We start from the raw sequence: 12,184 nt of genomic DNA, 5'->3' as shown, positions 1-12,184 counted from the left end.
TTTAAGGAGTATGGGTATTAGATCTTCTCTGTATGTCTCATAAATTTCTGAGGTAAATCCATCTGGCCAGGGTTTTTTTTTTCCTTGGGTGGTTTTTTGATTACTGCTTCAATTTCTTTGCTGGTGATTGGTTTGTTTAAATTTTGTGTTTCTTCCTTGGTCAGTCTTGGAAGGTTGTATTTTTCTAGAAAGTTTTCCATTTCTTCTAGGTTTTCCAGCTTCTTAGCATATAGGTTTCCATAGCAGTCTCTAATAATTCTTTGTATTTCTGTTGGGTCCGTCATGATGTTTCCTTTCTCATTTCTAATTCTGTTGATGTGTGTTGATTCTCTTTTTCTCTTAATAAGTCTGGCTAGAGCCTTCTCTATTTTGTTTATTTTCTCAAAGAACCAGCTCTTGGTTTCATTGATTTTTTCTATTGTTTTATTCTTCTCAATTTTGTTTATTTCTTCTCTGATCTTTATTATGTCCCTCTTTCTGCTGACTTTAGGCCTCAATTTGTTCTTCTTTTTCCAATTTTGATAACTGTGAAGTTAGACTATTCATTTGGGTTTGTTCTTCCTTCTTTAAATATGTCTGGATTGCTATATACTTTCCTCTTAAGACTGCTTTCACTGCATCCCACAGAAGTTGGGGCTTTGTGTTGTTGTCATCATTTATTTCCATATATTGCTGGATCTCCATTTTAATTTGTTCCTTGATCTATTGACTATTTAGAAGCTTGTTGATAAGCCTCCAAGTGTTTGTGGGCCTTTTCGCTTTCTTGGTACAGTTTATTTCTAGTTTTATACCTTTGTGGTCTGAAAAGTTGGTTGGTAGGATTTCAATCTTTTGGAATTTACTGAGGCTCTTTTTGTGGTGTAGTATGTGGTCTATTCTGAAGAATGTTCCATGTACACTTGAGAAGAATGTGTATCCTGTTGCTTTTGGGTGTAGAGTTCCATAGGTGTCTATTAGGTCCATCTGTTCTAGTGTTTTGTTCAGTACCCCTGTGTCCTTACTTATTTTCTGCCTGTTGGATCTGTCCTTTGTAGTGAATGGTGTGTTGAAGTCTCTGTTAGCATTTGTTTCACATATGCTGGTGCTCCTGTGTTGGGTGCATATATATTTATAATGGTTATATGCTCTTGTTGGACTGAGCCCTTTATCATTATGTAATGTCCTTCTTTATCTCTTGTTACTTTCTTTGTTTTGAAGTCTATTTTGTTTGATACTATTACTGCAACACCTGGTTTTTTCTTCCTATTGTTTGCATGAAATATCTTTTTCCATCCCTTGAATTTTAGTCTGTGCATGTCTTTGGGTTTGAGGTGAGTCTCTTGTAAGCAGCATATAGATGGGTCTTGTTTTTTATCCATTCAGTGACTCTATGTCTTTTGATTGGTGCATTCAGTCCATTTACATTTAGGGTGATTATCGATAGGTATGTACTTATTGTTATTTCATGCTTTAGATTCCTGGTTACCAAAGGTTCCAGGTTACTTTCCTTACTATCTAAGAATCTAACTTAACTCACTTAGTATGCTGTTACAAACACAATCTAAAGGTTCTTTTCTATGTCTCCTCCTTTTTCTTCCTCCTCCATTCTTTATATATTAGGTATCATATTCTGTATTCTTTGTCTATCGCTTAATTGACTTTGGGGATAGTTAATTCTGCATTTGCTTAGTAATTAGCTGTTCTACTTTCTTTACTGTGGTTTTATTTCCTCTGGTGACAGCTATTAAACCTTAGGAACACTTCCATCTATAGCAGCCCCTCCAAAATAGACTGCAGAGATGGTTTGTGGGAGGTAAACTCTCTCAGCTTTTGCCTATCTGAAAATTGTTTAATCCCTCCTTCAAATTTAAATGATAATCTCACCAGATAAAATAATCTTGGTTCCAGGCCCTTCTACTTCATGGCATTAAATATGTCATTCCACTCCCTTCTGGCCTGTAAGGTTTTTGCTGAGAAGTCTGTTGTTAGTCTGATGGACTTTACTTTGTATGTGATCTTATTTCTGCCTCTGGCTGCTTTTAACAGTCTGTCCTTATCCTTGGTCTTTCCTATTTTAATTACTATGTGTCTTGGTGTTGTCTTCCTTGGGTCCCTTGTGTAGGGGGATCTGTGGATCTCCATGGCCTGAGAGACTATGTCCTTCACCAGATTGGGGAAGTTTTCAGCAACTACCTCCTCAAAGACACTTTCTGTCCCTTTCTCTCTCTCTTCTTCTTCTGGTATCCCTATAATGTGAATATTGTTCCGCTTGTATTGGTCACACAGTTCTTTCAATATTCTTTCATTCTTGGAGATCCTTTTTTCTCTCTGTGCCTCAGCTTCTTTGTACTCCTCTTCTCTAGTTTCTATTTAATTTATTGTCTCCTCCACCATATCCAACCTGCTTTTAATACCCTCCATCGTGCTCTTCAATGATTTTATCTCTGACCTGAATTCATTCCTGAGTTCTTGGATGTCTTTCTGTACCTCCATTAGGATGTTGATGATTTTTATTTTGAACTCCCTTTAAGGAAGAGTCATGACGTCCATAACATTTAAATCTTTCTCGGGAGTTGTATTAATAATTTTACTCTGGACAAGGTTCCTTTGGCATTTCATGTTTGTATATGGTGCCCCCTAGTGTCCAGAAGCTGTATTCTCTGGAGCTGCTCAGCCCCTGAAGCAATGTCGGGGGTTGCAGGGGCGCGGTACTGATACCTGGGGGGAGGAAAGAGCTGTTGCCCACCTCCTGGCTACTGTGCCTGTCTCCGCTGCCTGAGACAGTGGGCAGGTCACACAGGTATGTTTTTGTTCCAGAGGAGCCAGATATGGATCCCTGCTTTCCACAGGTGGCCGGAATCCCAGTCTCCCCAGGAACTCTGCCTATATTAGCTTTCCAACCCGGTAATCATGCAAGTCTCATGAAAGCACCATGAAATGTAGGTTTGTGCTCCCAGCACAAATCTCCAGAGCTAGGTATTCAGCAGTCCCAAGCCTTCTACCCCCTCCCTGCTCCGTTTCTCTTCCTCCAGCCAGTGAGCTCAGGTTGGAGAGGGGCTCTGGTACGTTACTCCGTCCACTGAGGTCTGCTCTTTTCTCCATGTGTGTGCAGTCTGACACCGTCCTCTTTCCTATTGCTCTCTCAGCATTAATTGTGCCAATTATATTTTCTAACTGTATCCAGTTTTAGGAGGAAGTCTCTGTCTCTTCTCTCACACTGCCATCTTTTTCTACCCCTAACCATTTTATCAATACTTTATAGAATATTAAGTAATTACATTTTAGATTTCTCTATCTTTAGAAATTCTCCAGTTGCTAGAATATTTATGTTTTATTTATGCATCCAAAATGTACTTGGAGATTTTAAACTGTAAGTCTTCACTTGTACTCTCTGAAGAAAAAATGTTCTAATAATCATAATAATAATATTTCAAGAAGTTAATTCAGGAAATAATAATTAACAGAGACTATGTATAAAGCATGAATCAAATAATAAGCCAGAAACTAAATAAAGGAACACAATTTGTGAACTCTGAGTAAATTGGACATCAGAGGATAAAGTTCATGCTGACTGTGCTTTTGAAGACAGCGTGGTGGTGGGGTGGTGGGTTCAGTCTGTGGCAACAAGGTGCTAAGGGTTTTAATGTAGGCATTACTTAGAGATTAGCTAGTGATCTCCTCTGAGTTCATTTACTTTTCCAAATGAGAACATTCCTCCCACACTTGAGGCCTTTGGTCCAACTTTGGGATGTATTTCCCTCAGTATGCAACCTTTGTTTCCTTTTTGTCCAACAGGTAGAAGGTAAAGACTGAGGGATAGTTTTTCCCCATATGGTTTTGCACATGATACAGTAAGGTAAGGATTGATTTTATGATCTCTTGCTGCACTCTCACAATCAAGTTTTGGTCAATTATCTGAACGAAATAAATTGTGATCTTTTAGGAAAAAATTGCATGCAGGTATTTTAAAGACAGGACATCAAGTGCTAGTGAGCAAGCTTAGGGACTGCAAATTTTGATTTATGTAGTTTAAACCTAACATAAAAAGATCTTTTATAACTGTGTTTTTTAAGCTTCTCTCTTGGGAAATGAAGAATGGCAGCACATTAACTGCTGTTGAATTACTTTTTGAAACCTTGATGAAGCATGATAGTTTTAAAACTCTTGCTTAACATCAGCTTGTGACTAAGATCATTAAATATCATGTCATGAGATTTGAGTACTATTATTTTCTGCCCCTGGTCTATCACATTAAAGCTTTTCTTAATGAGCACCTAATAACCTTCAAGAAGCCCTGCCCTTCTGGAACTAATGAGAGGAGGGCAAGTTGGAATATTAACAGGCCTAGCCCCAACATATAATACAATTTTGAAATGTTTATTTCTGCTTAATGACTGAGATTGGGAGTAACGTGTGACCATCACTCCTCAGACTACATCTACAGAGTAGCCAGGTCATCCGCAAGGCTCATCCTTATCCGGGCTTTTGATTCCTGATGGGCTCCTCCCTCTGCCATTAGTGAGTGTGAGGCACTGGCAGCTGCTCTATACTCCAGTCTTTTGACAGTACCTGGTTTGTCTGTCTTATTTAAATAACTAAGACAAAAATCACATTTTTGTTCAGTAAAGAAGATTCTGTAGATGGAAACCACTGGTGGATAAAATAACTTTATCGTTGCTATTTGTTGGAAAGAATGAAAATTTCATGCAGATGAAATGAGAAAGAAGTTAAACATTATGGATTCTTAACAAATCTTGAGGTTTATTATATCCATGAAATTAGTTTATAGCATAAAACATATTATTTTGTTAATGGCAAGTATTCAGAAAAGCAGAGCATTAATGGATGTCAAAAACAAAAGAATCTACAAAAGGAATCTGAAAGTTGCACTTTGCAAATTGTCTAACATAGTGATCAAATGCAGTACAGCTTTTATATTTCACAGAAATACAATGGAATCAAAATTAGCAGATTACCAGAAAGAAGCTGCTTTGAAAAAATATTTCTTATATTATTACTAACAGAGAGGAATTAAGATTTATGATTTTTTTTTCTGAAAGGGATTTCATAAATAAAAATCTAAGAACCTGAGTTTAGCTGATGCCACATTTTTTATTTCTCTGACATCTATATAGAAAATTCTGTGGCACTTAGTTAAATTAATTGCAAAGTTAGAAATGATTATACAAATGATGGAGGGTTTCCAAACTGATCCTTTATAAAAAGCAAGTAAGTAGCATGTATTGTTAGGTAAAACAATAAATCACATGAAATTTGGAGGAAAAAACTATGCCAGAAGCTGTTAATTTATTATTATTATTATTATTATTATTATTATTATTATTATTATTATTATTAAATATTATGTCAAGATGATTGTATGTATCATAATAATATGGCAAAGGCTTTCTAACTAAAATAGACAAACAGACTTATCACAGCGGAAGGCAGTGCTTTGTATTTCTTCTATTTCTTACCATCATTCCTTACAACTATTATCTTTTTCCTGGCCCAGTCCTGATCTCAGTATCTAAATGTATATCCTTATTATGTTATTGTGCATTTGTTTTTAAGGACAAATAGCCTCTCAGAGCTCAATTCCAATTGCAGAAATGGTTTATTATTATACAGCACGTAGAATCTCCTGAGTACAATAAAAAGCAGCATACTAAGGAGACACAGATATGCAACTCAGTGGTTACTGAAGTATGGCTTTTGTAACATTTCTGCTCTTTCCTTTTGTTGAATCATCCATTTTCTAACTCACAGTTCCAGATTACTTTTTATAAATGCAGAATGTCATCAAGTTATTAGATGTACAGTCTCACATATGTGCAGGAACATTTAAGGCATTTTATATAAAAGAAAAATGGGACAGTGATAAAAGTAAGTAAAGCAGAAAAGCAGAAAAGACATTGGCATTTACAGCTAAGTATCTGACACAGTCATGAATATAACGCTATTGTTTTTTGAAATATGATAGATATTAGGTTTTAGGAAATATGGTGAAGAAGAAATAATTGATCATCTTCCCCCAAAACTAAAATCAGAGTTGTGCACAGGTTTAATTTCTTAAGAACATCTGTGCAGTTAAAATACTGTGAAGTCACTAGTATTTTTTATGACACGTGAGCTATATGTGTAGGTTTTAGTAAGTACATTAAAGATGCTTACTAAGTACCTTTTGTACTGATTAAAATAAAATGATAAATTTTTACAGTGCACTAAGCCCTTTCTCCTTCTTCAGATGTTTTTCATTATTATTATTGTTGTTTACCTTTAAGGCTTACATTAATATTTTAGAGAATGTTTTTAGTCTATTGGTTAAAGTAATGTCTGAGTATGTTTTATTTTTCACAAGCTGTACCTACATCTGACATAATCAAATACTTAGAGTTGGTAACTTTGCTGAGTTAGAGTGCATTCTTTTTTCCTTCAAGCTTTAATACATACTGCATTGCTTTACTTCATTTGGATATTATTTTTCAGTTTACTCTCAGCTTACAAAGTTTACTCTAACTCTTGATTTATTCTACATGTAGCTATGTTGGCTCATATTAAAGGATGTTATATAATTAATTGCAACACTTAAGAAGAAAAAATATAGACTGTATCCCATTTTGTAACATGCCATCCAGCCAGCACTAGCCAAGAAGGGCTTAACATTTTCCCGACCCTGGGTAACGTGATCATAAATCTCTTCGGCTCTCAGCCTCACAACAATGCTGTCCATTACGCTTGTTTATTGGTTGCCATCTCATGAATCCATAAATGTAACTGGACGCTTTTCCATCTTTTCCTTAGCTTTATCAAATTCCATAGATATTATGTTAGCACCTTCCACAGCAACTTCATGTACAGATCAACAAATTTCTTCCTCCATTTTCTGGAGGTACATTCTTGGTGATTCATTAACACTGAACTCACAGCCAACAGTGCCATACCTCATGCCTGAAGGAACTTTATCTAATCCACATTATTTTCACCTTCTTGCTATTTAAGGCACATCATAGCCTTCTTGCTATTTGGAACACTAGACAGCACTTCAGCATACATATGGGTGCCATTTTAAACACAGAAATCATTTTTAAAAAGCACAGAACTGTTAAAAGCATAGCACTAAATAGGTTGCAATTAGGACATTTCCTTACAATATGTAGCTAAAACAGTAAGCTGCCTTCGTTGACTTCAGCTGGGATGATGTGAATCACGTGACTCAAATATTAGCCACTCTGCACACATTCAGAAATGACCAAAGCAGCCCACAAGTATTTGTTCTGAGGTAACAATTTTAGCAAGCAGGTGAATCCATGAGGAAGGAAGACCGACTGCAGTCTGATTAGACTGGAAGCCCAAGCCGAAGAATCATGTTTAAAAAATTAAGTCAACTTGATTTGTCCTACATAATCAGTGATAGGAATTCATACCTTATTTTATCTTGCTTCACATAAGACAGCTTTTGTTTTCATAGTCCTTTTTAAATTAATGCAAATGTTATGTAAATGAAATGCAGGCGGTCAGGATTTAAGATTTTTTTACACAGAATTCTAACCATCAATAAACACTCAGGTTAACAACAGCAATAAAGGAATACTAGTGTCTTCTTTTCCTTGTACTAATTAAGGTAATTGACATTTAGGAAAATTCACATTTTTCAGTTTACATTTGAGGGTTTTGACAGCAATGCAATCATGTGAACATAATTACAATCGAGATACAGACGAATTCCATCACCAGGAAGCATTTCCCAGGCCATGTTTTAGTTGACTCTCTCCTCAGCAGCCCCATCACAGATCTGTTTTCTGTCTCTACAGACTTATTTTATCTGGAATATCAAATAAATTGAATCACAAGGTACATATCCTTTTCAGTCTGACACCTTCACTTAATATTATTTATTTGAGATTCATGTGTGTTCTGGCATTTATCATGCCTTGATCCTTTTCAACTGTTGGATAATATTCTGTGGTGTGATGTACCTCTGTTTCCTATCCAGATGAAGAACATTTGACTTGTTTCTAGTCTCAGGCAATGGCAAATCAAGTTTCTATAAGCATTCATGTACAAGTTTTTTCATAAAGATACGTTTTCATTTCACTTGAGTAAATATCTGAAAATGAGATTGCTGGATATTTTAGAAAATGTATGTTTAATATACCTGGGATAAATCCCACTTGGTCAAGGTATATAATTCTTTTCATACATTTTTGGGTTCAATTACAGTATTTCTGGTGAGGATTTTTGCACCTTTGTTCATGACAGATATTGGTCTGTATTTTTCTTTTCTTGTTATTCTTTTGTCTGGTTTTCGTGATAGGGTCACGCTGGCTTCCTAGAATGAGCTAGGATGTATTCCCTATGATTCTACCTTCTGAAAGAGATTGTAGAGAATTGGTATAATTTCCTCCTAAAATATTTGGTAGAATTTACCCAGTGAATTCATCTGGTATTGGATGCTTTCTGTTTTAGAAGGTTAGAGGCCTATTCATACGGACTACTTGTTTCATTGTGAGTTTTGGCAGACTGTGTCATTGAAGTAATTGGTCCATTTCATCTGAGTTACAAATTTAAGGATGTAGAGTTGCTTATAGTATTCCTTTATTGTTTTTCTTAATATCCATGTGATCTTCCTTCCAAAGAACTTCATTTAACACTTCTTGCAAAGCAGGTCTACTGGCAACAACTCACACACTTTTTTATGTGAGTAAGTCTTTATTTCTCCCTCACTTTGGAAGGATAATTTCACAGGCCACAGAATTCTAGGTTGGTGGGCTTTTTTCTTCTCAATATATCAAATATTTTACTTCACTCTTTTCTTGCCTGATTTCTGAGGAGAAATCAGTGTGATTGTTATTTTCATTCCTCTGTAGATAAGGCATTTGTGGCTTTGGCTTCTTTCGGTATTGTTTCTTCATCACTGATTTTCTGTAATTTGAAAATTATGGGCCCAGTTGTAGGTTTTCTGTTTTTGGTGTTTCATTTTGTTTTGTTTTCTTCTTTTGCATTAATCCTGCTCGGCATTCTATGACTTACTGGAACTGTGATATTTTTTGATGTGTCATTTTTTTTGGTCTGAAATTCTCAGCTATTGTTTCGAATATGTCTTTTATACTTTCTCTCTTTCTTCTCCTGATACTCTCATTACCTGAATGCTATAACCTTTGTAGTTGTCCCACACTTCTTGGATATTCTATTTTTTCCATCTTATTTTTGTTCTTGTTTTTTAGATTTGGAGTTTTCTTTTGCTATACCCTCAAGCTCACACAGTCTTTCCTCAGCCACATCCGGTCTACTACTAAGCCCATCAAAGACATTCATTTCTGTTATGTGGTTTCTGATCTCTAACATTTCTTTTTGTTTTTTTTCATAGGATTCCACCTTTCTGCTTATATTGCTCATCTGTTTTTGCATGCTATCTACTTTGTCCATTAGATTCGTTAGGATTTTGATAATAGCTGTTTTAAATTCCAGGGCCCCTGCCATGTCCTGTTCTGAGGCTTGCTCTCTCTCTTCAAATTATGCCTGTTGCCTTTGGTATGACTAGTGATTTTCCCTTGATAGGTGGACATGGTGTAAAAGTAACTGTTGTTGTTACAGAGAAAAACCTGAAAAACCTGAACTGGATCACTGACGGAAGAACCAAGCGGCACTCAGAGGTCTTGGAGTGCTGAGGTTTTATTTTATACTTGCGGCTCAGTGGGGAGTAGTCTCCCAAGGTCTGAGCCCTGAACAAAGGCAAGGGGAGCAGTATGTATCTTTCTGCTTCTGCATCTGCAACATTTCTACATGCACAGCAAACAGCAAGCAAGGGGGAGGGAGTTTAGGGAGTGAGTGCCTGGCAGAGTGGGAAGTGAAGGGGAAGGGGAGTGTCTCTTGTCTGCGCTAAGAAGAGGAGCAGAAGGGAGCCACCTGGACTAGATTGCTGTCCTTGTAAGTTTTTCCCTATCACTGTAAATAGTCTTTAGTGATGTGGTAGTGAACTGTGGCTGAAGGTGAAGCATTCTAGAGTCCTATGATAGATCTTAGTCTTTCTGTGGCCTCTGGATTGTGAATTTCACAAGTTTTCTGTCCTCCTCCCTCCCCACATTCTGGCCCAGCTGGACAAGACACTGGAGTGGTTTGGAGTTGGGAATTTCCCTTCTCCCACATGAATTAGACTAGTAAACCCTAGCAGGTTGGCACTGGTTACATTGTTTTTCCTGAGGGAGGCCTTGTTAAGAGCGGAGTGCTCTGGTGTATTTCAAAGTGGTTCCTTTCGGCCTCCCCCCATGGGAAGCGTTAGGGAACGTTTCTCTAATATTTACTGTGAGAACCTAGTTAAGCCTCTGGAGGCAAAACTCACAGGTGTGAGGACCACTGATAACTGAGTCTCTATGTAATTTTTAACTCTCATGCTTATCCACCGTGGTACCTCAGGAATTCCTCAGTTACACTCCAGTTTTCCTACCCTGGCACTGGTCCCTATGTCTGTTCCTGCTCATAAATCCTTCTCAGGTAAACTGTTACTCCCATATTCACCTAACTCCAGCCTTGGAGGCTATAATCCTAATCTCTTTTGCAGATCAAAGAAGAGTTGTTGATTTAACACTATGCTCAGTTTTTACTTGTTGCAAAGGAATGGTGACTTCCAAGCACTTTACGTCTAAAACCGGAAACTGCACAGCAAGTATTTTTAAACTGTGTTTTAAGTTGTGTGCGGGTGTGTGTCTGAATACAGTAAGCATTGTTTTTTCTGTGTCTTGATTTTCCAGTTTTGAAAACCCATAGGTCTGCCTCTGTATTGTTGCCTTGTGATTTTGAGTCATGCACTCTTTTATGAAATTATTTTGGAGAATCTTTAAGTTCTAGTTGTAAGATAATTTCCACCATGAAGGACTCCCTTTGCTGTGCCAGGCACCAAGTAGTATTACCTGTTAGGTATTTTATACTTAATTCCGAATTCATTTTCTTAACAGCTGAATTACATAAGTTTGGTTTGCAAATGCAGGTGGGGATGAGCTTTTTGCTTTAACTTCTCAGACACTCACTGACCCCCCAGCCTTGCTTACTGCCATGGAAATTATTATGTTAGTTCTCTTGGGGTAGGGGCTGGAGAAAATCAGTTTCAACATGCATTGAGGCTGTTTCCTTTTGACGTCTCTGCTTTATTTGGGAGGGTTGTCCACCTTGTAGTGGTAGTGGGTGGGCTTTGTCTTTCTCCTGTTTTAGAAAAAACGAAGAACAATGAAGTTCAGTGTTTATAAGACTTGTCAAATGCCATCAAAACCAAAATCCAATTCTCAGAGTTCCTGTTTCACTGAGATTTTAACTTGATAGTTTCCTACTGTCTTTTAAGAGCACTGATATTTTTAAGGATATTTTTAACAGTTCATTTTGCATTTTTTTATTTCCTCTAGAAGATTAGAGTGACACCTGAAGAATCAACCATGCTGCTAGGAAGGACTCATTTCCAAAGATTTTAATTCCTCTTTAGCTATAGGCTACACTAAGAAGTGCATGCTTTGACTATATCCCTATTTCCAGATCCTAAAATACTGTTTCTTAAAGTGTTTTGCTTTAAGACATTTTTATCTTATTTCTCAGGAATACCTATGCTATGAAATTCTGACATTCCATTTTTTTAAAATTTTGCTATCATTAATGTACAATTACATGAACAACATTATGGTTACTAGACTCCCCCTGTTATGAAGTCCACACTACACACCCCATTGTAGTCTCTGTCCAAGAGCATAGTGAGATGCTATAGAATCACTACTTGTCTTCTCTGTGTTGTACAGCCCTCCCTGTATTGCCCCCCCTACATTACATGTGCTAATTGTGATGCCCCTATTTCCCCTTATCCCTCCCTTCCCACCCATCCTCCCCAGTCCCTTTCCCTTTGGTAACTATTAGTCCATTCTTGGGTTCTGTGATTCTGCTGCTGTTTTGCTCCTTCAGTTTTTCCTTTGTTCTTATACTCCACAGATGAGTGAAATCATTTGGTACTTGTCTTTCTCCACCTGGCTTATTTCACTGAGCATAATTCCCTCTAGCTCCATCCATGCTGTTGCAAATGGTAGGATTTGTTTTCTTCTTATGGCTGAATAATATTCCATTGCGTATATGTACCACCTCTTCTTTATCCTTTCATCTACTGATGGACACTGAGGTTGCTTCCATTTCTCAGCTATTGTAAATAGTGCTGCAATAAACATAGGGGTGC

The sequence above is a fragment of the Manis javanica genome, chromosome 14 (genome assembly GCF_040802235.1).
Source record: "Manis javanica isolate MJ-LG chromosome 14, MJ_LKY, whole genome shotgun sequence".
Classification (NCBI taxonomy): Eukaryota; Metazoa; Chordata; class Mammalia; order Pholidota; family Manidae; genus Manis; species Manis javanica.
Note: the sequence above shows the minus strand (reverse complement) of the source record.